The sequence below is a fragment of the Lutjanus erythropterus genome, chromosome 12 (genome assembly GCF_056507025.1).
Source record: "Lutjanus erythropterus isolate fLutEry1 chromosome 12, fLutEry1.hap2, whole genome shotgun sequence".
In the NCBI taxonomy this organism is placed as follows: domain Eukaryota; kingdom Metazoa; phylum Chordata; class Actinopteri; order Lutjaniformes; family Lutjanidae; genus Lutjanus; species Lutjanus erythropterus.
This window is the reverse complement of record NC_139328.1, coordinates 6,121,608-6,149,081: the sequence shown is the minus strand read 5'-3', so window position 1 is coordinate 6,149,081 and position 27,474 is coordinate 6,121,608. Positions and strand designations below refer to the sequence as shown.

Below are 27,474 nucleotides of genomic sequence, written 5' to 3'. Positions count from 1 at the left end.
TCATTAATGTTCGTGTCATTTCTTTGCATAAACACAACCTTTTTAGTAACTCAAGTGCTCTTTGCAGCTACACTTGTGTGTTAAGTAAACAGACACACACACAGACACACAGAGCACAGATCAGAGTGACAGCAGCCACACAAACAGACAGACCTTGTCCGACAGCAGGACTCGGCAGAGTAGGTTAAGTGACACGTAGGGGATGACAGACGGGTCAAAGAGGAGTCGAGGAGTCCAGAGCGGAGCCGCGAGATATCGAGCAGCGTTCTGGTCAACACAGCAGCACAGCCAGCAGTTTCTCAGCAGCTTATGGCAGCTCTATTTCCTCCAGGCAGCAGACTGGGAGGGAGCACCAGGCTGCTACAGTAATCTACTTTACTCTGGGATTAGCAGCCCTCTGCAGGTGTCACTCGCTGTCTGTCTGTCCAGCTCTGTCTTGACCTCTCCCTCACTCATTCTGATGACTCATTCACAGAGTCCTGCCTGTATGTGCTCTACATTTACATTCAAATCAATATTCTGATATTAAGATGGCAACCACGAGACACACAGGAGTCTCCTGGATAATTCAACAATGCTGCACAGTTATGTTTCAACCACTGGTTTACATCATTTAGCTCAGTTGGTAAAGCATGCGCCTCCCATACTGAGGCTGTTAGTCCTCTGCAGCGAACGCTGGTTTGACTCCCGCCTGCGGCCCTTTGCTGCATGTCATCCTCTCTCTTTACCCCTTTTCCTGTCTGTTCTTCAGCTGTCCCTGTCTAATTAAGGCAAAAAGCCCCCCATCTTTTTTAATATTTGGAACACAACACTGTAGTCCATGAATTCTTATAACACTGACCCAGAAAGTGAACTATATTTAACTGAATGTTGAATTTTGCTGTTAGTGGCACACACAACGGAAATTAAAACTGAGCGATTGAATATTTCTCATAGAAATGCACTTTGGTAGTCGCAGTCAGCTCCTGTCCTTTACATTTTTATAGCCACTGACTTTTATAATCAACTTTTTAATCAAAGAATCAGACATCTAAAGCAATCGCTTATCTTTTGTACTGGTTATTCAACTCAGAGAATCGAATGTCCATCCAAGACTTTGAACTGCTTCATCTGCCAGGCTAAAACTGTTAATGCTCAAAAATAACATCTTATTTTGTATCTCTATATGCTACAATACTTATATTTTCTTAACCTGGGTCTCATTAATGATAGTTTCAACAGTTTCATCCACATGTTCAGATTCAGTACGTGTACAGCTGACATTCTGGGTAATAATTTTGAAATTTAGCTTCATTTAGATTTCCAAATAAGTGGTTTAGATGAGCAGGTTAAAGTGGTGACACACTATACGGTATTTAAAATCTGTCTGACTGCTCCTGCTTGTGATGCCTGGTGTGCTTAAAGGGTAGTTGGGATTTTGTGAATTGAGGTAGCTGCTTCTCCAAACTGGGGGCATGTTGACCACATCTACTACAGGATATACAGTGACTATGGATAAGTACTTCATACAACCCCTCCTCAAATAATACGAATTATCCCTTTAACCATAAAACAATCCAGCAATCTTTGCCCCATTGAAAAAGTAATGAAATATTTGAATTTCGCTTTAGAAGCTGTTTCATATATTATACACACTGCCTGGCCAAAAAAAGTCACACACTCTAATATTTCATTTACCTTTAGCTCTGATTGCAGTCCACATTCACCACGGCATCGTTTTGATAATCTTATGCAGTGTCACAGCATTTATTTCTGTCCAGAGCTGCAATAAAATTTTTCACCAAGATCTTGTATTGATGATAGGAGAGTCAGACCGCTGTGTAAAGTCTCCTCCAGAACATCCCAAAGATTCTCAGTGGGGTTCAGGTCTGGACTCTGTGGTGGACAGTCTATGTGTGAAAATGATGTCTCATGCTCCCTGAACTACTCTTTCACTATCTGAGCCTGATGAATCCTGACATTGTCATCTTGGAATATGTCCGTGTCATCAGGGAAGAAAAAAATCCATTGATGTAAAAACCTGCTCATTCAGTATATTCAGGCAGTGAGCTGACATCATAACGTTGCTGAACCTCGACCTGAGCGACTGAAGCAACCCCAGATCATAACACTGCCCCCACAGGCTTGTTCAGTAGGCACTAGGCATGATGGGAGCATCACTTCATCTGCCTCTCCTCTTACCCTGATGCCCCCATCACTCTGGAACAGGGTAACTCTGGACTTATCAGACCACAGACCTTTTTTCCATTGAACCAGAGTCCAATCTTTATGCACCCTAGCAAACTGAAGCCTTTTTTTTCTGATCAGCTTCACTGATAAGTGGTTTTCTTAAGGCTCCACAGCTGTTTAGTCCCAATCCCCTGAGTTCTCTTCACATTGTTTGTGTGGAAATGTTCTTTCTTTCACTATTAAACAGTTGTGAGTTCTACTGTTTTAACAACTCGTTGGACAGTTCTTAACCCAGTTTTACTAGTTTCACCAATGTCCTTAGTTGTTTTCTTTGCTTGATGCAGGTTCTGAAACAGAGAAACATCTTTTCCACAACCACAGGATACGTCTTCTGACATGGCTGTTTAAGAAATGAGAAGCTCCTCACTGCATCAGTTCGGGTTAAATAACTTGACTGCAGTAATTATCCAATGGAAGGATCTTAACTATTTGATTAGTTAAATCCAGGTGGTGGACTTTTTGTTGGCCAGGCTGCGTACGTGAACACACAACAAGTTCATGACAAGAAAAAATAGACATCACAGTGGTGTCTGTCTTCTCATCTTCTTTTTTTTTTAATTAAACATTTTCTTTAGCATGGACGGTATTATTCAGTTCACTGTAGTGCTAAAACAATTAGTCAATGGACAAAAAAAGGCACATATTAAGGGATATATAAACATTTGCCTATTCAGGTTTCTCAAATGTGAGGATTTGCTGAGACTCTGAGAAACTTGTTATAGGCACTTTTCTACAGTTTAATCCATAATGTGTGCAAAAGTGAATATAGTTATTTATGCATCTTACTGGAATCTGAATAAGGAGCCTTAATCAGGTTACTGTGTGTAATGTAACCAAACTCTCTCATCTCTCTTTGCTCACAGACAAAGAAAAGTCAACACTCGCTGTGGCGAATGAGAGCATCAGTAAACATTTAAACACCGCGAGCGCCAAGTGATGCGTTTCAGTTTTGTGCTGGAAAAGTGAAATGAAGCCAGACCTCGCCGCTAATGACAGGAGAGCCGCTACAAACAAGAGGAGCGAGTCAGACTCCACGCAGCAGGAGGAGACGGCCTCGTGCGTTCACGCCTGCTCCTCTGCCGTGGCCGAGGGGGGAAAAGGTCAACCTGATGAACGTCTCCTTCTGAAAACAAGAGACCTCGGCTCATTATACATCAACCTCACTGAAAACACCCTCACATGCCTGACGATCTAATGTTGCCATGACAACCACAGAAGTACTGAGAAGGCGCACGGAGACAGACAGGCGTGCGGGCGACAGATTTCAGTAGGACGCAGGCCTACACAGAGGATGTCTCCACTGTAAGAGAGGAGGATATGGAGAGCCAAATATAGGAACAGAATAATGAGCTTCTTATCATCTGCTCCATCGTTTCCATATCTCCACCGGTTTCCTCATCGCTCCATCTCCCTGACATTTTCCCTCTCTTCCTTTCCCCTTGAATGGACCAAATATTTCCCTAGAGCCACTCTGCTGTATAAAAGAGATATATTACACCAGGAATTTTCGATTATGTGACGGCAGCAAGCTTTTCCTCAAAAAAAAAAAAATAAAATAAAAATCTCTACAGGTATACTGGCAGGATATTGGACAATTTCCTCACCTCGAACACAGAATGCTTCTGTCTGTCAGGTCCTGGCTGACAGCTCATGGATCCAGATTAAATCAGCACGGTTGTCAAACAAACCACAATTAAAGGGAGTGTGTTATTATTGTGCTATTTAGCTCTTAGGCTTGTTTAAAGCCAGTGTGTAGGATTTAATGGCATACACCTCATCTCATGTAGATAGGTAGCTGCTGCAATGAACGCTTCAGCCAATTTGATAGAGCTGCAATGATTAATCGTCAACTATTAAAGTAATCAGCCACTATATTGATAATTGATTAATCGTTTTAAGTAATATATTTAGAAGAAAAGTCAAAGTTCTCTGATTCCAGCTTCTCAAATGTGAATATTTTCTGTTTTTTATACCCCTATATGACAGTAAACTGAATATCCTTGCCTCCTGGACATTTGAGGATGTTACTGGACTGTGAACAAATGCCTGTAAAATACCTGTAAACAGGTGAGCTGCTGTTTGCACGATCAGCATGGACTTTCTCCCCTTGAATATAAAAACTCATTGAAATCAGATGAGAAATGTAAATGTTATTGTGTTATTTTCTCGATTAAAACCCTGCAGCTCTCCTGTTTACAGGCCAGTCTTGCCTGGTCCAATATGGCGACAACATTGATGCACAATCCAAAGGCCAGTGTGGCATCTACGTATGTCCGTCTGAGCTTCCAAGCATGTGGGAGAAGCTATGATGGTTGTGAAACTCGCACAAAATCTAGATATCTAGAGCCAGTGTTTGTTTTGTCCACTCTGGGCTACTGTAGAAACACGGCAGTTCAACTTAGCAGACAAAGGGCTCCTTCTAAGGTTAAAAAAAACACAAAAATCGTATTTTCAGGTGATTATACAATAATGAAAGGAGACCTTCAAGCAAAACAGGAAGAAAAATTGAGAATCTTTAATGTCACAGCTCACAGCTTCTAAGATGCTCATCCGCAATTGTCTTTTCTTGTGTGCCAACAGAGAAATACACACCAGACTGCGAACAATGATTATTTTCATTAAAGAATATGTTTTTATTTTACTTTCATGACTAATTGATCAATTACTTTGTTTAGGAAATGTTGAATCTCGACAATTTCCCAGAACCCAGTGTCGCTTCCTTTGTCTTGCAATCCAACAACCAAAAAATCAATATATATTCTGTTTACTATCATAAAAAACAGATAAAAGCAGCAAATCTTCAGATCTGAGGAGCTGGAAACAACAAATAATGGAACCCTCTGTTTGAAAACTGGCTCAAACGATCAATCGATCAAGAAAAAATGAATTTGCTGTCTGGTCTTGTCCTATTGTTCTTCCTGCTGTCTCGATCTCTCTGTCTCTCTTTCACACACACACACACACACACACACACACACACACACATGTTGTAAGGCTCTCCAGTTTCATGGCCACCTCCTGTTTCTTTGACTAATTCAAGGCGATCAGTCAGATCTGTTACAGCTGCAGATAAACCGGCTCAGAGGCCGAAACCCTGAAGCAAACCGACGCTTTTCTTATCGCGCTGCAGCAACAAAACACGCAGCCACAAATTGTCTGCATCTGTCATTTGAATACAAACACCTGTTGGTTTCCGTCCAAAGGGGCTCTGGGGAGGAAGATGATGAACAGCTGGCTCACATCTGTCCGTCTCTCTGAATGCCAGTCTGTCCTCACGTCTCTGTATCTGTCTCATATCCTGCATCTGTCCACATAACTGCCAGCAGCCTCATGTGTCCGTCTTAAACTGGCAGATTTCAGTCTCCACTGTACAGAAACATCTGTCCTGTTCTTTATTTCTTCCTCTCCTTCTTACACACACACACACACACACACACACACACACACACACACACACACACACACTCCTGAGTCTGACCCAGATCTCCCCGCTAAATGAAAAACAAAAATGAATGTATAAATAAATGATAAGTGGGGGATGGGCTCTGTATTATGTGAACCTGCTGCCCTTTTAGTCCACTGGAAACCCCTACATGGGCTGTATGCAACCCAGCAATGTTGTTTCCTATGAACCTATATGATTAAAATGTCACTTATAGGCTTAGTAAATGAGTATAAGCTTGGCTGCTAAGAGTTGCATGATGAGCAATTTGAGTAGTTAGCATAATGAGCCAATTAAGTGCCAACAAAACTGGAAAGGACTATAATTTTACTTTTAGTTAACTTAGAAAGGTGGTCCAGGTGAAGTCCCGAAATCCTGAATGTTTCATAACATGTCGTAAAAAAGACTGCAACTGCAAGCATCGTTTATCCGCTTTGATGCAAGGGTAGTTTTATGCTAGTTTTTAAATGATAAAATAGTTAAACAACAACAACAACAAAAAACACCTGAGATAAATATTTTCTTCATTTAATATGGTCATTAATGATTAATGTGCTACAAGGGCATGAAATGGGGACAAAATGCTTTTGATTTTTTATGCACTACACCGTTCGAGGACAGTAAAATAAATTTACTCTGAGAAGTCTGTGACTAATTTTTGATTTTCTTCCTTATCTTAACTCCTAGTGGTTCCCAGACTTTTTTTCCTTGGAGCCCCACCTACTTGCTTCTAAGGAAAGCTGAGCCCAAACATGCACAAACATTCACCAAAAGAATATGTGATTCATTCCAAAGCTTTACTGTCCAAAATACATTATTAATTATTAAAGATTATTCAGTTGTAAGTATTTTCAACAATCAGTTAAGGAAAATGTGCAAAATTCGCAACCCTAGAAGGTGAAAAAGGTGTACGAACCCTGAAATTCTGATTTTAGCTGACATGTGCAAATCTGATTTTTCGGACCTCAGAGCAACCTAAGGGGGGTCCTGACCCCAGGTTGGGAACCAGTGTCTTAGCTAATGAACTAATTATGCTAATTAGGCAAACTGCCCAACATCCCACTCTTTGCAACGAAGTTGAATTCATCCAGTCGGCCTGTACGTGAGATTTCTATCATAAAAGTTCAGAGGAAACAACATTACTGGGTCCAAGAAACTTCGAGTGGACTATTTCTATCTCTCGCTACGGCTTTTCACACATCTTTCTTCCTCTCACAACATTATCTTACTCATTCTTCTACTCACACACATCTGCTTCACTGAGTGCTCATCATCTCTATAATCCTCCACAAGAGATGGTGTATTTTCTCTCCACACACACACACACACACACACACACACACACACACACACACACACACACACACACACACACACACAGTATCATTTCAGTAGTAAAGTACAAAGTGCCGACTGGATGACGTACAGTGCTTCTGTTCTGAGTGTTCTCTAAGAGCTGCAGTACACTCAGTTTGAAATGGAGTTTGGTGTGCGCTCAAAGGCTATTGAACCCGTATCGAACTCGAGGTCCTCTACGCCGGGACGGGAGGCGATTGAAGAGGAGATGATGCTGGAAATAATTCCGGTGGTGAAAACCAAGAAAACAAAGACTACGCAGGCCCCGGCTGTGATCAAACGAACGGCTAATAACACAGGAGGGAGAAGATCATTTCAATTCTAGGACCAATTTTATCACAACAACAAAAAAAAAAACAGACAAGGAAATTGTATGTTCATTCCCTAAACAAAACAATGAGACTGTATGGAGAGAGATTGTTCTTCTTTTGCAGCACGAGGAGTAAGGATGAAGAGGGAAACACTGAGATCAACCAAAACGAGTGGCCGCTTTCATGAAATATTTTCCATCTATCTACGCTGTTTAAAAAGCAATCTATAACTGGGTATTTAAAACACTATATTATGGAGTATCCTGTATTCTACACACTGACCATGATTCAGGCATAAACACACTATAACTGCAGGTTCCTGTACACACTAAACTTGATAATCAGCACTTCTTTTACACTTTTTTGGCTACAGATCAATGGATAAAACTGTTGGACCAACATTTTGATCATTAGTTTATTACAGATATTTAAAATTTTTGACCGATGGAAATAACTGCTTCTCGTGACCGATACCGATAAGATGACCAATAATCTCACATTTTTGTAATTTAAAAAGGAATTCATATAACCTGTAGTTTCTGCATGCCTGAGGGTAAGAAAGGCTAAGATGTAGTGAACAGAGATAAATGATTCACTCCTCCGACTGAACCAAATCTATCACTGTTGCAACAAAAACAAAGAACAATCCTGACTCATTTAATTTTCCCGGTAAAGGAAATACACTTTCATTTCTGTGGAGCATTTGAAATTAAATGCTTTGACATAATCTGTTAAATCAGATATTATTATAATCAATTATTGTTATTATTGTAATAATAAATAATAATACCAATTTTACCATTGACACTCATCGTGCATCAAAGTGAAAATGTCAGCCAATAAGAAGTAAGCAGATGTAATACAGAAATGTCAAGGATAACTGAGGTTTCAGGTCATTTAGAAACACTGGCACGATTACATTTTTTGTGCTGCTCAATTTAGTCTTTAGTCTTCAGTAATAACTACATTTAAATGAATTATTTTAAAATGTTATGTTTCTGTTAAGTGTTTGTGTTAAACAAGGATTTATCAAATCAAATTTCAATCAACTCTGTATCAGTAACAGCTTCAAAGAATCCAGTATCAGTCAGGTTCTACCCTAAACTACCTGAAAGGTGCAGTGTACAGGTACTAACCTGCTTTTGTTCTTTAAAGCAATGTTTTTGTACTAAAAAAAAAAAAAAGCACCACATTATGGGAAAAGGTCGGCTCATAGTGACGCACCCACTGAGAATTGAACTCTGCAGATCCCTGCAGCTGCTTTTCTGCTCTGAAACAACAACAGGCAAACACAGATAAGCCCTTTTTACACAGAGATGCCGCAATATCGCCGCAACCAAGGCTCGCCTTTAAGCAGGGTTTGTGTATTTACATTGAATCAAGACGCGTCGGCACAAAGCCGCCCCAGCGTGTCCTTTCACACAGCGTGCTGGCATCGCAGAACCAAAAGAGGTGCCTTAACACAACAGTATTTTTATGTCTTTCTGGATAAAGAGGCTGTTGTTTCTTCTGCTACAGATTAGTTAAAACGTTTGCCTTGTGTGATGACCTATGGGGAGGATTTCTCACTTCCTGTCGGTCTGAGCGTGTCTGCTTAGTGCATACAGCTCTGTGTCAGCGCTGTAAAAAGCGTCCACTCGCCTCTCTCTCTGCTTAAAACAGTATGTACAGTATGTAATTAACAAACACAATAACAAACAGCAGTGAACGTGTAATTTAACAGCATCCTCTCTCGCCATGCCGGCTTACCCTTTCACACAGGCATCAAACTGGCTCTGTTCTGGCTCTGTTACTGCCTGCCTTGGCTGATCAGAGGCAGAACAAAACTGACGCGAGGTGGAACAAAGGCAGAATATTCCTGCCTTGAAAAGGCCTTATGACAGGGGCTTTACTTAGCACTATATATACTAGTATTTGGCAGATAAAGAGGCAGATGTTTCCTTCAGGAGTTGGTGGAGAACAAAAACAGAGTGTGAATATTGGACTTATATTAATCATGTGGACACAAATACAACTCCACATGAATGATACTGTTGCTCCATAACTGATGGATGCATAAATAAGAAGCTATTTGCTATCAAGCTCCTTATATATCAGCAGTGGCTCCCAAGTTATTGTAGGTTTAATGAGCCAGTGGATTAGTCAGTGGCTACGGCAGTACAGGCATCATTATCTGCAGTTTAGTTGACTGTGGCTTCTAAAATGTTTTTACTGGGCAGCGTGAAAAAAAATAAAGCTCTGTGAAGTAAAAAACAAAATCAGTCTCTTTTTTTGTGCATTCATGGGGCCTAGTTAAGAGGATGGATGTCTTTCCAAGTCACATTAAATGGGTTATTTTGGCTCACAAAACTGCTCCATCTAGCTAAATGATGAAAAAATATAAACTGCAGGTAGGAAGAGACACTAGTTGCGCTCGCGTGAAGTTTTGACAGGAGTCCTGCACACACTGTGGCAATCAAAGCCCAGTGCAGGGCTTGTTTTTCCCGAATTTATTGCCCGTGAGAACGTGCCAATTTCCATTTCCTTTTAACTCCACCGCCAGCTTAAATTGTTCTTTGTGTGTGTGAGAGAAAGAGACGGGGGTTGGATATTTTTGACAAGTACTGGTTGACATTTTGATCATAACTACTACTTTTCACTCTCTAGGTTCACTGATATCCACCAACTCAGGACCAAAAATATGGGAAAACAGTGTCAAAACCGCTCCATCACATTTGGAATAACAAAATGAAATCAGGAGACACGACCCTGAGGACACTCTAAAACAATTTCTGACTGACTTCAGGCTACATGTGAATGGTTTATTCGTTTAAACTCTCAGCTAATGTACAACATATATAAATAAACATTAAGTAGAACGTATAAATAAATACATTATTTCCTTCCTCCCATTGGCGGCTCAACACACACACATAAATATTCATAAACACACAGCTGCTGAATGACATTAAAGCCGTCCAGTCAGTCGGCTGATGCACAGTGATTGCCTTTATGTGATTAAGTGATTACTAACTTCTAACCAATTCTCTCCCTCACACACACACACACACACACACACACACACACACACACACACACACACACACACACACACACAGCAGAGTGGTCTCCAGTCCTCTCAGACTGGTGACACACCTCATCAAACTGTGGTCTGTTGTAAGTGGTGCTGACATGTGTGTTTGTGTGTCTTTGAGTTCATAATCGTACCCGTATGTGTGTGTGTGTGTGTGTGTGTCACTGTCTGTGCGGCGGCGGCAGCAGCGTGCCTTCACAGCATGTGGTGGTGGTCTGGTTTCCGCTCACAGGGCTGTGAAGTGGCCTGATGAAAGCTCACACATGGTGGCGGTGAGACGAGCCTGATCTCCTGTCGTGACCGCAGCGCTCCAACGGCAAACGGACAACAGAACTTCCCGGTCCGACGCGGATATTTAACAGCGGCGAGACAGTTGAGCTCTGAATGAGCAAGAGGATGTTTAATATAAAAATAAAAAACTCATTCAGACTTTAAATTCACTTTCCTGAACAAGTAAATCTATCTTCTATATCATGTTTGAGAATGTAGCCATTTATTATCTTGATTTCTGCTGGATATTAGGATAATTAGGCACTATTATCATCCAGTGAAATAATATTTCACATCCATAATATTTCGGCTCCAGAAAGAGACAGATATTTTAAGATTTTTAAGGAAATAATCCTGATTTTGATACCATCACAGCAAGCCTCCAGGCAGCCAATGTACACTGACTGACAAAAAAAACAAAAAAAACTTGAGCTGCAACAGTTAATCAATTATTGACATTTGGATAATCAATTACACAGTTTGAGTCATCTTCTAAGAAATAAAATGTCTTAAATGTCAGTATTTTCTGGTGTTTTTGCTCCTCTCTGACAGAAACCTGAATGTCTCTGGGTTGAGGACAAGACAAAACATTTGAGGACGTCATCTTGAGCTTTGAGAAACACTGATTGACATTTTCTGGACCAAACGACTAATCAACAATTCATAGTTTTCACGTGTCGTCTCATCCGTATGGGAACGCCCCCTCGGAGGGCAAAACAATGCCGTCTTCCGCTGCCCGCCAGCTTACGAACTGAACAGCCTCCATTGTCTCGCGTAATTGTTGTGCAATCGGATGCACTAAACAATGAGGAGACAAGCCTGGGCTGTGTTTCTGCAGAATCCTGTCCAACAAAGAAGACCCAGAAAGGGGGAGATAATAGATTTGTGCCGTTAAACATGCGTCGGTCCCCCCGGGGAGGTCAGCCGTCAGAGGACACACGTAGTTACAGTGAACACATTACTAAAGTTTTGATGAGACTTATGTCACGTTTTATTATGTTAATCTACTGCCCTACAACACTGACCACAATGACTCTGAAACTAACTAACAAAGAATTTCTAATCCTCAGCCTCTCAAACAGCAGCATTACTGACCCATCCAGATAAAAAATGCATATAACTTTGTACACTTTCATCCAGATTGGCAGTGTAAGGTGAGGAATATAGATGTAAACATCGCCAAAGTGGAGCTCTGGTGGCAACTTTAGTGACTCAAATATGGCAGCAGGTACTGTAAATTGATCACAAGTACCCAAAACTTGTAGTTTGATCTTGATCTTTGTTTTACAGTAATGGAGATGTGATCCAAATATTCGTGGCTTGAAGCAGAGGGAAATTTGTGCTGCGTCTCTACAGAGAGTCCGGTGTGAGCCGCCATGTTGGCCCATTGTGTTTTTCCTTCCAGGTCACTGTGCACGTCACAGGTTGACTGATAATAAAAATGATAATTACAGGAAAGTCTTAAAGAATAGCTCCAAACATTTGGAGCACACAGACTTAATCAATGAATCAAGAAAGTAATCAAAAGACGAACTGACGATGAAAATAATCGTGAATTGCAACCCTTAAGAAAAACAGCAGCTGAAGTTGGAGATTCTCAGTCAACTGAGGAGCCTCTGACTGAGGATTCAAATCGTCCACCTTCTTTTTCGGCTTCAGGCACCACCGAGCAGCTTTTATAGGAACGGAACGAACCTGCATCCATAATCACTACGGGAGCCAAAGCTGACATTTTCACTTGTGACACACAGCGGCTTTAATATTCCATCTCATATCTCGGATGCAGATGTTCCCATACAATGCACAAGAGGTCACTGAACGGTTGGACGAGTATGAAAATAATCTGAATCATGTGCTCTGACCTTCACAGTCACCGGACCTCGATTCAGTCCAGCACCTGTGGGATATTTTGGACTGAGTCACCCAGCGAGGGAATAACATTTGAAAGAATGATGCTCGTCCCTCACCCTCGGAGAATCGATGACAAGGAGCTCCGAAACTGTTCACAACTCCTTACTCAGACACTTTTCGATGGTTTGTCCTTTACTTTATCACCCATCTGTACGTTTATGTGATTCGGTGACGCAGTGTCTGAGGCCAACTCTGCTCTGATCTCGCAGTAATAAATGCTAATGTGAATGGTAGCCTGAGGGATCTTTTTTAACTCTTCACCTCTATGAATTATGAATTTATAAAACACTGCATACATTGAACTACCTGTACCGATGAATCATTTATACTATCATGCTATTTTCTATTCCGAGACTAAACATGCGACTGTTGTGTTTAAATTCACCACCCTCACTTCTCACCTTTGCAGAGACATTACCATCTGCAGCGACACACTCCAATTCACTCCCTCTTCTTCTCCTATCCTCCTTACATGCTGTTCAGGTCACTTGTCTTTCTCCCACCTTTCCTTACACCTGTCTCCTCTCTTCTCACCTCCATCCTTCACCAGCCTCCCTCTCTGAAATGACTCATTACAATACGAGCCGTCTCCCAAACGCAAACCTCTCACCTCCCCATCTCTCTCCTTTGCTTTTTTCTCACTTTCTTTTCACCCATCCTTTTCTCTCACTCACACTCATCTCAACTTCCGCTTTCATCTCTCGGTTCGCCCACCTTCTCGTACTCTCACTCCATCCATTTTTCCCTCCACCGCCTTTTATTCCTCCCCCCAACTTCCTATCCTCCTCCTTCCTTGCTCCTTCTGCTTCCATCCTTCTTTTAGCTCTATTTAATGAATTAATTTTGCCTTCATGCATAGTTTTGTTCATGCACCCCCTTCCTTCCTTCCTCTGCAGCTTTCTCCAGCCAAAAAGCATGACTCCCCCCCTCCTGTCTCCTCTTGACTCAATGGTGTCCATCATAGAGTCAATGAGTCACACTTCTGTTCATCTCTGCTATGACTTTGCATGACATGACATCAAAAAACCCATCCCCAAGTCCGCTTGACTAATCTGCCACGCAGACTCATGTCCATCATTAGCTCACTACTAAATAACAGCAAGCCGAAAGAACCAGCTGCAAGCCACAACCAGCTGTGCTATTATTATCTCCCTGCTGTGTGTATGTGTGTGTGCACTGTAAAAATAAACTGTTAAAATCTGTTTTAACTTTAAAAAGTTTGAGCTGCCTTCAAATTTTACGTTAACTGGCTTTGAAAAGACAAGTTGGGGTAATTTTAGTCAAATAAACTCTTCAGTCACACTGACCAGTATTACAGTAAAATAAAAATGTATGTATAAGGTTTCAAATGATCTGATATGATTGTTTTAAACTGGCTTTACGGTTAACAGGTGCAAATAAATATCAGCCTGGTTAGGACCTGCTCTGTGGAGATGCTGCCTGTTCTGCATTTGCAATTTCACTCTGCTCCTTCATGTTTTCTTGTCACTCTCTTCCTCTGTTACGACTGATTTCCACCAGGCACGGCTGCGTCACATTACGGCCGCGCCACGGCAGCCGGAGCGATCCTCAGCCATTCTAGACGGTGCTTGCGATTCCTCCAGCAGCCCCTCGGCTTCAAATACTCGCCAAGTCTATTTTTGACGGATGCCGCGTCTATCAGCACAGAGCAGATCGAACGGGCAGGAAGTCAGACACAGAAAAGGCAAAGAGAATCCAGTAAATAAAAGACCCTGTGCAGAATCACAATTATCAAGACAGACAGAAAAAAATCTATTTAACCACGTAGCCTGAAGGGGCTTGCAGCCATGCGGAGGACGGATCAGAACCGTGGCGCAGACGTGCCATGCTTGGTGGAATCAACTGGTTAGAGATGCATTGCTGCCACCAACTGCTGCTCTTGCTTCACATAAGAACGTGTTGAGCGGCCCAGCAGCCAAAATCTGGAGTCACGAGGTCCTGCAAGATCACGCCATAATCGCACAAGACGGTGCAAAAACAGCTCCCGCAGTGTGAACTGGATTTGACAAATTTCTACCGCTGGACACAAACCAACTCTACTCTGCTGTCCACTAGATGGCGCTCAGAGGCCCACCTCAGAATGGCTGCTGTGAAGTACATTCATCCAACTCATCACAAGACTTCAAGTTAGAAAAGCTTGTGCTTATAAGTAAATTAATACTAGACATTTTAATTTCTTATTTAAATGAAGAAAGGTTAGCTGATTCCATTAAATGAGCATAATTTTTTTACAGTGTGTGCGTGTGTACACATGCACCAGTGCTTGTACCTTTGTTTAAGCCTATATTAACTTTTCCCAAATTGGCGGCTTTTGATCATTTTCTCTCCTTCCTCCCTCATTTTAAGCGTGTGTGTGTGTGTGTGTGTGTGTGTGTGTGTGTGTGTGTGTGTGTGTGTGTGGGTGTGTGTGGGTGTGGAGGCCTATCTCCATAATTAGGGCAGGCCAGCCACACATGGGTCTCCCCTGACACTTCCCCTCCAAGACCTAAATATTCATGAGACTCTAAACGCTTTCATGAGCTCTGTAATTATGGCCAGAAAATAGACGGAGAGAGACAAAGAGAGAAAAAGAAGGAGAGAGTGGGAGGCAGAGAAGGAAATGCCCTCACACTTTTTTTTTTTTAAACACAGGCTGTCCCACAGTATTAGCAGAAATATCAACACAGTGTCGTGCAGTTCTGCCATCCAAGCCAGAGAAGCTAGAGACTATTTCTAGTCATATGATTCGCTGGCAAGGGATTTTACTGTTTTATGTCAACATATTTTTATTATTTTTGTGTATTTTTTGTTTCTGCAGCACCATGTCAATACAAACAAAACTTTCCTGCGGGTTTTTTTGCATTTGCTGCACTAAAAAGTTGCTTAAATTGATATAGAGAGCTCACTTCAGGCATGAAGGATGCTGTTTTATGATGTGATAATAAGAGGCTGGATATATGGAGCTGTAGTGCCACAGTGGCAATTCTCCTTGACAGCTGTGGACAGAAATCGCTGGACTCAACAGTCCAAGGAGTTGAAATCAATAATCAGTTATGGCAGCACTTGCTTTTGTGATGACTTGGAAAAAAAAAACAAAAAACAGATTTGCTCAGTTTATTCCCATTTGGCTCGAGGTATCTGCCAAGTGGAGCTGGGCGATAAACCAACAATGTACCAAGGCCGACATCAGGAGTCGATGCACAAGTGACTGATCTAATTTGGCTCATGCAGGTAGGTTGATGAAAAGCTTTTCCCCAGATGATCTAGTGAATGGGCCACTAAAAAAACTACTTTTTATTCTAAATCTATATTCAAAACAAAACAACATGCACATGATGAGGGCTAATGGTGAAGCTCTCAAACAAACTAGTTTGTATGACGAATCATGCACCCAAGTCTGAAGTCATTAGCATTTATATCTGTTTCGGTAGGGTGGAAAAAACACCTTCATAGAGGCTGTTAAGATGCAATGAACCACAGAGATGAGGGTAAAGGTGTGCATATTCAGACGTCGAAGGCATTTATGATGTTGCCCTCTATTATTCACACGAAAAGTGATGGAAGAAATTATAGAGGAGAACTTCAGAGAGGAGTTCTGACTACATTTACAAATGCACACAACTGGCCAAAAGCTGCGCCAAGTAGGAGAGGTTGTTTCTGTGGAAAGTTTCAGAAACTGTCGTACACAGCCGCCCCAATTACCCTGTCAGAAAGGGCGCTTCAGACGTTATTTGACAATCCGACGGCGACCTCACTTGACACACACCGAGGCCTTAAAGGAAGAGTTTGACATTTTGGGGACGTTAAGCTTACTTGCTTAGCTCAATTAGCATAAAGACTGGAAAATCCTGGCTCTGTATGAAGGTAAGAGAATCTGCTTAAGTTGGGCACTGTGCAATTTTAGAAATGTTGTTTCACCTACATTGAAGGCAGACATGAGCCCACCTGCCTCAACTGGACAGCATTTTGGCTCAACACTGTGCTATATAATTAAACTGTAAAGTTTTGTTTGAACGCTCCGAGTCAGGTAGAAGTTTGTTTTCTAGAAATAATGGGTGGAAACATGCTGCCTTGATGCATCCTGTGTGCTCAAACAGGTGGCTGGGTGGCTTTTCAGAGAGAATAGGAGGTAAGTTAGCTGCGTTTTACTGTCCATATTAACTGTCCACATGATGCATCGTGTCACCATGGCACTTTCAGATGCTCTTTTCGCATAGGTGCTAAAAAGGCCCTGGCGCTGGGGAACAGACTCGTGGCTCTACTTCAATTGTGCCAGAACCTGACGACAGACGACCAAAATGTCCGATACACCAGAAATTCATCACAATGTCCAACGGCCATTCGAGAGCAGCTGATTTGTCCTCGCTGCATAGAAAATGACTCCCAACAAAGCTGAAATTTTGTCTGATTCTTCACAGTTGTGCAGCTCAAAAATCTTACAGTGTGTGTCCAGCTTCACCAGTACTTGTGAACCTCAGGCTAGCAGTCTCCAAGCTAAGCTAACTGGCTGTTGGCAGTAGCTTCACATACAGACATGAGGATGGTATTGATTTTCTCATCTAACCCTCAGCGAGAATAGAAAAAAAGCTTACTTCACAAAAAGCAGGATTGTTCTCTTATGTTTTACAGGTGTAGCATATTCAAAACATGATCATGTAATTCCTACTCATCAGCAGGCCTTGATGGTATCTATATTAACATTTAATTACTTAGTGTGCTACAGATATTTTGGTCATGCTTCCCAGCCCAAAGGCTATCTTACAGAAAAAAAAAATGTCATTGTTTCCCACAAGCATCGCAGCACTGGGTTCATCCCATTCCTTTAAAAGCCTGAGGACAAATCTAATATCACATCTAATATTAGTGCGAATATGATGTGTGGTAACCAGGCCTCAGAGTGCCGTCTGGTCTATTTTTGGGTTTATAAGTAAATAGCTGGAGAAGCCAGCCAGGATTCCTGTTACAAAGACACTCAGAGATGAGACGTGAGAAGACTTCAAGGCTTTTTTTTTTTTTTTTTTTTTTTAAAGAGAGTCTCTGGCAGGAGATTCTATTGTTTTTCCTTTTAGTAAAACAAAAAAAAATGATGCAACATCCGACCATTTCTTGTTCACCAAGAGCATATCACAGCAGTTAATACACCCTGTTAGTTTTCTTTCAATCGCATTTTCTCACAATCATCTGAAGTCTTTCTCTGGAGCCAAAATGATCACATGCCTGCTTTACGTTCCAGGATGAGTCAATTGATTTTATCCGACTGGAAAAGCCATCAGATAGTCTCATAGAAGCCATGAAATCACGGCCAGACTGCGGCACGAGGCCGCTGATTCACAGCTGATTGTCCTGACACTGACACATTATGACGCTGCACTGACACACACACACAGAAAAGAGAAAAGAAACTTTTTAATATTACGGACAACACACACAAACGCGTGGTCACTGATTCACCTCAAAATGACAAATGAGCAAGAGCCCCGCACCTCAGACGCCGCTGTCATTTATATGTAAATGAGCACACCGCCACTCCCTCCATGCAGCCTCTCTTTACTCAGAAAACCAAAAGATGGAGCAAACTTCCCATCAGATCAGACAAGATGTCAGACAAGATGATTGGGAGCGACGGGAAGTCAAACGATACGTGACAAGACGGGACCACAGCGAGGTGAAATGAGCTGAGATGACGGGGTTTACGAGGGGCGGATATTAGCCGCAAATCAGATCTGTTTGTCACAACGCTAATGATTTCATGTTTCCTGTTCCCAAAAGGCTCAAACTCCATTGCTGGATCGTGGTCGGGCTGTATTCCCTGTGAGAAGGACTTTAAAGGAATAGTTTGTATTATTTGATGTGGGGTTGTATGAGGTACTTACTGATAGTCAGTGTATTACCCACAGTAGATGGCCGTCGCCACATCCCCAGTTTGAAGAAGCAGAAAGGAGTGACAACACAGAAGTGTCCACTATATTTAGAACATTTTGAATACTTTTACAGAAAACTGCCATCATACAAACCAAATATTGCTCTCTCCAAATCAACCAAGCTCCATACTCAAAATCAATAATTCTACCTGGCAGAACACAGGAGTTGCTGGTGTACTGCTGCTTCCATCAGTTAGTTAGTGTTATTGTCTGACTTCAGAGTTTTACAAGGATAGTTTGGATTCACCAAAGCCACACAATAACACAAACAAACCACCAAAACAAGGCAGAGGGAGACCAGCAACTCCTGTGTTCTGTGAGGTGAAATTGCTGATTTCTCCTATGGAATTTGGTTGGTTTGGAGAAAGCAATATTAGGCCTTTTCTGTCAGAAAAGGTAAGTAAGTTAAGCTGTGAAAATATCCTGAATATAGTGCACACTTAAACTTCTATATATTGATTTTTTTAGGGTGGACCTGGGGGCTAAAATACCTTTTGCTGCTGACCCTGTCCACCGCAGTACATTGCTTAGCTTCCGTGCTGGTGCTCCTCTCTGCTTCTTTAAACTGGGGGCGCGTCCAGCAAATACACCAACTATTGATAAATACCTCAAGCAACCCACTTCAAATAATCCAAAGCATCCCTTTAATGACTCACTGCTGCGATCCTTCCTAAACAAACTGACGTGTGTCACGCAGGATGACAACAACAACAACACGACAGGGAGCATCAACCTCGCCCTGCCGATAAAGCGATGAGCGAGCTAAAACACAAGCAGCCTCACCAGCAAAGTTGCACGCAGCGGCTGATTTTCAGGAACATCGTGACATTTCGGATTCATCTCTGCCACTCACTGTACTGGCAGGCACCAGGAGGAAAATCTGCCCGTATTACTGTAAAGTGCACTATTGCTTGAGTTATCCTGTCGTTGTAATGGCCTCTGTGAGTCACCAGTGCATTGGCGGTCACAGAACACAGCCTACACACACACACACACACACACACACACACACACACACACACAGGTTATACACTGCATTTAGACACTAAGCACCTGTCAAGGGCAAGAAGAACACGTCATCTTCCTGTTTGTTCCTCTCTGCAGCAGCTGATGTCATTGACTTCAGAGTGCAGTAGGGCATGAGAGTGCTGTTTTCCTTGAGTGACATCTGTGTATTTGTGTATATGCATGTGTGTGTGTGTGTGTGTGTGTGTGTGTGTGTGTGTACATTTTTGTCAGCTCAGCAGTCTATCACCGACTTAACAAAAGGCTGCTGAATATAAATTCATTCCCAATCCATCTGCCAGTGTAAGACACATGCATTTACATGGCTGTCCAAGGACGGAGAGATAAATGACTACACCAATAATGAACTAGACAGAAAGATGGGTAGAAAGAGTGACATTCAGGCATCTGTCTGTCTGTCTGTCTGTCTATCTGTCCATCTATTGAGCTGAAGCAATTACCCTATCAATAGAAAATTACTCTAAAGCGTCAACAATAAGTGGATTAGTCAATCAAAAGAAAATAAATCACAGACTATTCTGATAGTTGGCTACTTGTGGTAGCCATTTTTCAAGCAAAAATGTCAAATGTTTGCTGCCTTTCTTTGTTATTTATGAAAATACATGAAGAGTCTTTGGGTTGGGTCTTTGACACTGTATAGACTAAACCAGAGGTTTTCAAAGTGGGGGGGGGGGGGGGGCAGACATCCAGGAACTGAGCAACACTTAAGCAAGTAAACTAAGAAGAGGCTTCGTCTGCAGGGAGACCAACAGTCTCTTTGAAAACAACTGAACTGAACAATGAATACATCAATCGTGAAAATAATCAGCAGATTAATTGATTATGATGATAATTGTTAGTTGCAGACTTAACAGCCGCGCAAGCACCTCTGTGAGGCTGCACTGAGGCACAATGATGCATTGAGCTAAATTCTAACATCAATATGCTAACATGCTCATTATGACAACACTAACATGCTGATGTTTTGCAGGTATGATGTTATTTTCACCAGCTTAGTTTAGCATGGTGTACAAACATTTGCCAATCAGTGTTAAACACAAAGTACAGCTGCAACTCCTGCAATGTCGTACTAATTATAGAGAAAAAAAGATTAAATGTTCAATCGGTACATTTCCATTTAATTAATTCCAAATACTTGTTGGCATAACCCAGAGAGTCTTTTAATCAGGGCAAAGCAAGTCGGCTGAACAAGGAAAAAAGTTAAACAGGCTCGCATACAAGTCAACACAAATGGAGCATATTCCCATTTCTCAACATGCAACATAGTTCTTTACAGAAAACTTAGGAAAAGTTCATAGAAAGTTATTGGACTAGTGTGAAAGAGTGACAGAGATTTACTGCAGAATATGACAGAATGGACTATAATATTCATAAGTACAGTCACCTCAAAATAATAAACCAAACACTGGCACTAGATATGGCCTTGCAAACATCTGCAAGCTCACCACTTGCTGCTACTAAATCTTACGCACCGGTCCTTTAAAATGCCATATAGTCACTGATTACACCTTCACAAATGTGAGGATTTGCAGCTTTTCTTTGTCTTACACAATAGTTAACTGAATACCTTGTTGGACTGTTTGTCAGACGAAACAATAAATTTCAGTATGACATTTCAGCTCTGGAAAATTGTAATGGACATTTTTCACAAACAACAAAATTATAAATGATTAATCAATCATGAAAATAAGTTGCAACCATAGTTGGATACATAGATTCAAAGTATTTCAAGGTGTCAATCTGCACTTTGCTCATGCTAGGCAAAATGTGACTCACACCATTATAAATACAAGGCTGTGATCTATTTGTGCCTTGATTTAGTCTAATTTGAGGCTTCACAGGTTCAGATCTTTGAGCCTGCTTCCTGTTAAAGCCTGCTTCCCGTGGTACTCTGCTGCGGTGCACAACAAGCACAGTGGGAGAGGCGGGGAAATAAAGTAATTAAAAATAATGATGGCTGATGGAAAGCAGCTCACACCGACTACAAAATGTTGTCTGACTCGTCACCAAACTGCCTCTCGGTGTGTCACAGAGCGATGCGCACGGTGACACACTGGGCACTGAGCAAAATGCAGATGAGCAATATGTCCGGGAAACTGGCAAAAAAAACTGGCCCAAAATCTAATTTAAAATTCTGCTCTGCGACCAAGATGTTGATTAATTGATGCGCAATAATACTGAGTCAACTCTTGGGCGGCTGTCGCCTTTGTGAACTCCCTGAAAAAGTCGCCCATCATTGCATTTAAATTAGCACTCTGACATCACGGGCACCCTTCTGCACGAGGATTACTCCAACATGCTTCAGACAGAAGTTCCACTATCTCAGTTTGAGGATTTCTACCAGTCTGTACATAATGCCAGACAGTATCTGTTCAGTTTAAGTAGCAGTGACAGGGTGTGATAAGACACAGCCGAGTTAAAAACCCTTATCTGGCCTACGAGCTGAATCCCATCTGCCTCTCTCCTCACACTGACTCATAATGCTGCTTATTAGTCCCTCTGGAGGGATAAAGGGGACAAGGGGAGATTTTTAAAAAGGGAGGGAAAGAGCAGGAAGGAAAGGCAGAAAGAAAACAGATTAAGAGGGAGAGAAAGCCAAGCAAAAGAGGAGGGAGAAATGTACTGGAAAAGGCTCAATTTAATGAGGAAAATTTAAAGTGTGCTTGATTGTGCTGACAACTGCAGGTGTAAACAGGCATATTTTAAATGCCTGTAAGTGTGGGAACCCAAATCAGCTGAAATCAGAGGATGTGTCTTCACTGAAAGCATTTAAATTTAATGATGGCTGAAACATCAACAAGCAAGTACTGAAAGCTCCTCAGCACTGGACTGTCATGTAAAAACTCAAAGATGAATGCAGTTAAAATGTCAGTTGATCTGAACCGTTGAAAGCAAGTGACCCTTCACTAAGCCCCTCCTCCAAACACCAATTGTCCAATCATAGCTGAGTAACTGTAACTAGACACAGCAAGCCTTTCAAGCTTTGCTTGTCTCTCCATGTTGACGCGACATGCATGGGGCTCTAAGAGGAGCGATACTCGCTGTGTCTTGAGTTTGGACGCTGGCGTCTTTTCAAAAACATTCTACTTTTCTGTCTTTATCTGCCCTGATGTAAGCTGCAAATGTTAGCTTGTACAGCTAGCTAGCTTACTACCAGCAGTAATGTTCTCAGGGGTTACACTGGGATTTGTTATGGGGGGGTTTGAAGAGGAGGGTGTGGGCTGGTGCAGAATCAAAGTGAGCCAATGGCTGCACATTTCTCCGTGGCTCGCTCTCTCAGGTTTAAGTTGGGTTAACTTCACTCTTATATCGGTCTTCTTCAATCCAATCCTTGCGCTTCCTTTTCCAACAACACAAGAGTGTATTTCTGTTGTCTCTTGTATACACACGTCGTATTCCACCATCCAACCAGTGTTTGATGTAGCTTATATTATGCAGCCACAGACCCTTTCACAGGTTTCTTGTTTTAAAATGTGTCAGATGGAAACATTAAAGAGTCAGCTGGAGACAAACGTCTCAGTTGACTCAAGGAGTTTAAGCATTAGCTTACATTAGCTAGCTACACTTAGGAAATCTGCCAGCGAGAGTCATAATTATAGTCGATGAAATCCACGGTCATCAGTTGAAAATGAGAAGCTGCTTTTTTTTTTTACTTCTCTGTTGAGTCCAAGACCTTGGTTTTTATAAAATTTACTGCCAGTTTGGATCTTAAATCTACCGTTATCACTGTAAACTGTTAATGTGCAGTGCGAGAATGTAAAGCTTGACAGGTGTAGCAACAGTAACTAAGGGGGGTGGGGCTCAGCGAAGGCTTAAACTGAAATTTCAGCTGAAGCTGAAGATATAAAGAAGAAGTGTAATGGATAAGTGTAATGTTTAAAAGAAGTGTGATGGAAATAGTTGAAGTGTCAGCTGGTATGTGAAGAGTGGCAGCAGTTGAAATGTCAGTTAAAATAGTGCAAAATAGTTTGACGTGTCCTGTTGATGTGAAGCGTCTGAAGCAGCTGAAGCATGTGCACTTTGTTGAAGGTCAAGAGGCAGGTAAGAAGAACAGACACAGAGAGGGCGAGGACAGAAATTCAGAAATGTGGGTTGACATGAAGTCGCCGTGAATTCCAGGGGAAGCGCCAAGGACGGAGCAGAAGAAGAAGAGCTGGGAGGAAGGGACGTATGGATCGAAGATGAAAGGCAACAAAAAGAGACACAGCCGGTGAGGGGAGATGCCGGTGAGCAGCCTGATCTCCCGTAGTGACCGGCTGGTCAGATGGAGCAGACAGATAAATGACCCCCTGTCACCATTACAATGCTCCATCCCTTACACCTCCTGCATCTCTCTCTTCGCCCAACACCCCCCCCCCACCCTCACCTCGACAGATCATCCATCAACCAGCAGACTCCACCCACCCACATGCACACACACTTATTTTTTTGCCCATTAGGCTACTTGTTAGTAAACCAAATGAAGCGATGCTGCACCTGGTACACATGAGGCGGGAGTGAGAGCCCACTGTTTTCACTGCTCTCTCTCTACATTTTATGTTCTCTCCCCTAATCTTCTTACACTCCCATCCTTCTCGTCTCTCCTCATCCTCTTTCCTGCTCTCTCCGTACCTTCTCCCATCTCCACTGCTCTTCTTTTGCACTCCATCTCTGTCTGTACTCCGCTTTCCTCTCATCCCCTCCCTGCTCTTACCACCTGCTCTCCATTTTCTTCACATCTTTGACACTTTACCCATCTTAGGTGAATAAATGTCAAGATGTTGCCAGAGAGAACTGATCACTCACATTACATAGAATACAGCAAGAAAATGCTTTGTTACTTTGCAAAAATGCAATCCAGTTCTACATTTACATACACAGACAACTGCTGTGTGATAGTAACTAACTGTGGCTCTTCTTGTGACTTGGATTGGCAGCTTGAAAATGGTTGATCGCTGAGTCTCATTCCCTGAATGCCACATACTGACATCTTGAGAATGAGACTCAACAGTCAGATATCTTGAGCACCTTTTACACTGGACAAAAAAGTCACAAACACCCACTAACGCCTGGCTTTTGTCTTCTGTGGCAAAGGCTACAATCAGCCTTCATTCCTGGGTCAAATGACTCTGGATTGCTGCCTCTGTTAGTAACTACTGTGACTCATTTGCCCTTTGTCCACACACTTGTTCTAGCCAAACCTGCATCAGTTTGACCTGTGCATCTGCCCAGCACGGCAGAGTCTGCACCTGCTTGAAGGTGTGCATTTCACTGCTACACACTCGTCTTGTAAAACTGTGAACAAACGTCTTATAAGTTCTTCAAAGCAGCAAAAATCAGGAAATGTTGAGTTTTCATCAGCACTAACGTAACATGACTCCTCTGTAGCTAACAGTACAAACAGTAAAATAAAGCAAATACCTGAAAGTACAAACAGTTACGTAGGAGAGAAACTAAACTTCAAGCTACAGAGATTCAGTTGGAAGCTACAATAGTACTGAGAGCTGAACACACAGACTTTCTCTGCTCTACAAACAAAATAAAACAGAAAGACAAACTTGTCTACTTTCAACAGGAGAAAAGTATTATTACTTACTATTTTAGTGGGTTGAGCTGCATTTAAGAAACCTGCGTATAAACATTAAACTTAGTGTAAAATGGTATTACCACAGAAGTGTTTTTTTCCTGTCAGATCATTTGAATTACATGAATAAAGGTTATTATGGAACGTTTGTAGCCTGGGTCCAGTCCTCTGAATCCACCCACTCCACTGAGTTGACCGATTCTCTGAATATGGAAATTAAGTGTAAACAGTTGACACTTCAGCACCAACAATAACTGCCTAGCCGAGCTTTATGCATGTTCACACTTCTACAAACGGCCAAAAATGGTCATGCAAAGATTAGATGGTGCTTTGACAGAGCAGCTCATTTAACCCAGTAGTGTCCAACTTGTTTTATACAAAATAAATCAGATTGGCTTACAAAGTGTTGATGTGTTGACTTTTGTTTCTAATCCTTGCTCTTTTACTGTGAAATACTATTGAATTTTACCTCTAAAAACTCTTTGAATTTAACAATCCAATCCATGGATGACACATCTGTGTTCTTGTTGAACTTGACAATAAGGCTTGCCTGCTTGCCCACGGCAAGTAAATCTGGCAACTCACTTGTTAAAAAAAAAAAAAAAGAATTAAACTATTACACTATTTTGATAATTATTGCACCTAATTTTCATGCAAAATGAGAAACAGTTGTTTTTAGCCTCTCAGTTGCTAGATTAACTGCTTTTCTTCTTTAATTATAATAATAAACAGTCTATCTTTGAGTGTAAGAGAATGAAAAAACCTGGAATAGACATTTGTCGCTGTTTTCTGACATTTTATAGACTTTTCAGCACTAGATTTAACTTTAGTCCTTGTTGTTATTTAATGACAACCTGTAAAAAATGCACAGGGGCAAGTACATGTCGACTTTGGGCTAGTAGCTTTCTGACCCACTTCAAGGCTGAACCCTTCAAGGTGTGACAAAGGGTCACAAATGAAGAGATTGACTCATTGGTTGGAAATGATTAGTATAGTTCTTCTCTAAAAGAAAATTAGGATCACAAAACAAACAGTCAAACAATCGATAACAGACAGGTTTTGCTCATCCCTGAGGCGCTGAATGCACTGACATATCACATTCAGTCAGTGCAGAGATGCAGTCAACTCTTCCATCACATTATGTGGGATGCAAGATGACAAATGCTGTGACCCCAGTTTGACCACAGAAGTGACCATTTCACGCTGCATTCAGGTGCGCTGCGTGAGTATTTCTGACGCTGGCTGAAAGAACTTCTGCACACTAAAACACCGCAAGAGGCGACAAACTAACAAGCATAGAAATATAAGTTGGTTTGTCAACGTTAACCGTCGTTGTCAACGGTCCAACGTGGACTGAAGACACTTTTTTTTAATGGAAAACATCCTACTCGCCGACCTACAACCACACGTAACCTAGTGCTCCAAATCCTGTGGTCAGCAGCTCGTCCGGTGTAAACAGAGAAACACTCACCGAGCCGAAAGTCAACTCGTCTCCAAACGACACTTTTCTGTGAGGTCAGAGGAGCAGAGGCGTCTCTTCTTCTCCGCTGGAGACGGAAACGTTACTCGAGCGCTGTTACATGTGTTTCGGCGGTGTAGCGACGGTTTCTTTGTTGCGATAAACAGCAGCTCGATACATCCAGACAGCCAGCGTCCCGATGCTGAGTGTCCATTTACTCCGCACGGCGACCGCTGATTGGTCGCTTTCACCACAACACAGCATTCGACTGTGTCGCTATTGGCTCAGGCTCGGATGGTGCGTTCAGGGGCTCCTCGTGAACTCAAACTCCTTTTGTAAAATTCATTAAGCAGTACAAAAATAATAACACTACTACTGCTACACTAATGTTTGTAAAGTTTGTATGTTCGCTGTTAATACTATAACTGCTACTATTACTATTTTTTTTTTTTAACTTTTTGTTTATTTTTAATAAGCGAAGGAAACATTCAAAGAAACCCACCCTCCCATCCCCGACAACAACAACAATCTCTTTATTGCTTTAAAAATTTTGTTTTAGTTTTCAATTATTTTACTCTCTTATTTTAATAGATTAATCTGCTTTATCTTGATCCTTTTAATTGTGTTATTTTAACTTGAAACTACCTTTGTGTATGAAATGTGTTTTATAAAGAAAAAAACTAAACTGATAAGAGACACTTAAAGATAACATTTAATATAGTGAATAATAAAAGTCCATGGAAAAATTTAAATGAAATAAACATAAGCAGAAAAAACACACATGCACATTCTCAAACATAAATAAAAAATATTTAAACAAGTACTATGGCAGCTACTACTAATAGAAATGATAATAAAAGCAAAATATGGCTGATTTGGAGTCCGACAGCTGCCTCCCAGTGTTTCTTAACTT

The 27,474-nt window shown here is 41.6% G+C and overlaps 1 protein-coding gene across 2 annotated transcripts in view; it reads right to left on the bottom strand.

Moving 5' to 3' along the window:
- The window catches only part of LOC146317472 (SPRY domain-containing SOCS box protein 4-like), a 100,986-nt gene extending 74,224 nt beyond the window's left edge, over positions 1-26,762 (bottom strand). For both annotated transcript variants that reach the window (XM_084732867.1, XM_084732869.1), the window contains exon 1: positions 26,574-26,762. The gene's annotated coding sequence lies outside the window, so the exon portion shown is untranslated. The remainder of the gene's footprint in view (positions 1-26,573) is intronic.
- Between the last annotated feature and the right edge of the window lie 712 nt (positions 26,763-27,474).